Below are 2,134 nucleotides of genomic sequence, written 5' to 3'. Positions count from 1 at the left end.
TAATCCCAACCTCCCGATCCATCCCTCTCCCATTCCCGTCCCCCTTGGCAACCACAAGTCTGTTCTCTGTATCCGTGTCTGGTATTTTTTCATAGATATGTTGATTTGTATCATATTTTAGATTCCACATATAAGTGATATCATATGTCAAATTATACATTTTAAATGGGTGTCATTTGTTGTATGTGAACTGTACCTCAATCAAACTAACTTCTGAGAAAAGAAATCACCAAAATACGAAATGATATTTTTAAGTCGGTAAGAGTGTGAGAAAGGAGTAGGGCTGATTGGGACACAATACATTTTCACTGAGAAAATGTTATATTTTCCTGATCATTTTTTCCTTCCCCGACAGGGCTATTGGGTTGCAAGATCTGGGAACTACCGTAGAAGTTGCTTCATTTGAAGATGCTAAAGAAGCTTTAAATTCATTTAATAAAAGGGAAATTGAGGGCAGAGCAATCAGGCTGGAGTTGCAAGGACCCAGGGGATCACCTAATGCAAGAAGCCAACCATCCCAAACTCTGTTTGTCAAAGGTCTGTCTGAGGATACTACAGAAGAGACATTAAAGGAGTATTCGTGCAAGGATAGTCACTGACCGGGAGACTGGATCCTCCAAGGGCTTTGGTTTTGTAGAACTCAACAGCGAGGAAGATGCCAACGCTGTCAAGGAGGCCATGGAAGATGGTGAAATTGATGGAAACAAAGTTACTTTGGACTGAGCCAAGCCTAAGGCTGCAGAGGGCGAGGTGGTGGCACAGGTGGCCCAGGTGGATTTGGTGGCAGAGGCCAGGGAGGCTTTGGAGGGGGCAGAGGAGGAGGAGACCACAAGCCACAAGGAAAGAAGGTGAAGTTTGAAGAGTTCCTTTTATCTCTGCCTTCCCCTCTTCCATTTGAAAGAAAGGACTCTGAGATGTTTACTGTGTTACCTGCTCAATGACGCAGCCTCCTGAGGACATTCCAAGACAGTATACAGCCCTGTGGTCTACTTGGAAACCCGTATAGATAACATTTCAAGGGAGATAACCCTGTTGGTGTTGACTGGATATTCGTATAAACTTTTTAAAGAGATGAGTGATAGAGTTAACCCTTGAAAGTGTTATTTTCATGACACGCTATTGGGCCAAAGGAATTTTTTCCAACTGGGGCACAACAGTTGGAGAGCTGAGTGGTGATTCCTGTGTCACCCGAGAAAGATCTCCAGTGGCAGGTCACAGGGCTCTACATTCAGTCTATTTAACATTTTTGTCAATTATTTGTCTGACCACCTAAGAGCACAAACATCAACTTTGGGTTGACTGAACATTACTATGTTAGACAAGAGATGATGATCTAAATTATCTTATAGGCTAAAGCAGTAGTTTAGTTCTAACAAGGTGAAACTTTACAAAGACAGCTTCGAAGTAGCTGAATTGAGTCGAAAATTCAGCTGAGCATGAGATACAAGTGCCATGCCATACCAAGAGGACATTAGGAAAAGAAGACTTAGAGGCATAATCAATAATAAGTTCAGTGTCAATTAACAATGAAATGTAACCTTTAAGGAAGTTAACATGGCCTTGGGTTGTATCAAGAACGATGTAAGCTTTTATAGAAAGGAGGTGAAAATCTTGTTCTATATCCCATAATATGCTTATATTAAAATATTGCATTATGTTCTTGGTAGGATACTTGGTGGAGGAGAGATTAAAACTAGATCAGAGGAGGGGAAAAAACAGTATTTTTCTAATCTATGGTTCCCTTAAGGACAGGGTCCGTGTCTTAGTCATCTCAGCCTCACTACACCCATCGCAACTCCTGGCATGACTGTGATTATAGCTGTTCAAGCAAATGCTGCTGGCACCTTGATAAGACTTGGATTGATGCCATATAAAGTAGTGGGAAAGGGACAATGGCTTTTCAGCTGAGAAAAGCCTGAAGGGTTGGGAGGAGGGGTGAAGCAAGGCAACAGGACAAGATGCACCTCTGGGAACCGAGGTGGGTTACAAGTGGCTGCAAGATCTTTGTCAAGTCCCTCCATCAAGAAACAGAGCTACCAGTGTGTCTTTTTGTAAAAGCTTTATCACACACAGGAATTTCTCTGGGGCACATTCTTAGGAATAGAATTTAGGGTTATAGAGCATTTTGAAATGG

The 2,134-nt window shown here is 42.1% G+C and overlaps 1 pseudogene; it reads right to left on the bottom strand.

Moving 5' to 3' along the window:
• Positions 1-319: 319 nt before the first annotated feature.
• LOC105748104 (putative Polycomb group protein ASXL3) lies at positions 320-1,454 on the bottom strand (annotated as a pseudogene).
• Positions 1,455-2,134: the final 680 nt, after the last annotated feature.

The sequence above is a fragment of the Orcinus orca genome, chromosome 5, assembly GCF_937001465.1.
Source record: "Orcinus orca chromosome 5, mOrcOrc1.1, whole genome shotgun sequence".
Taxonomy (NCBI): Eukaryota; Metazoa; Chordata; class Mammalia; order Artiodactyla; family Delphinidae; genus Orcinus; species Orcinus orca.
This window is presented reverse-complemented; position numbering and strand designations above follow the sequence as displayed.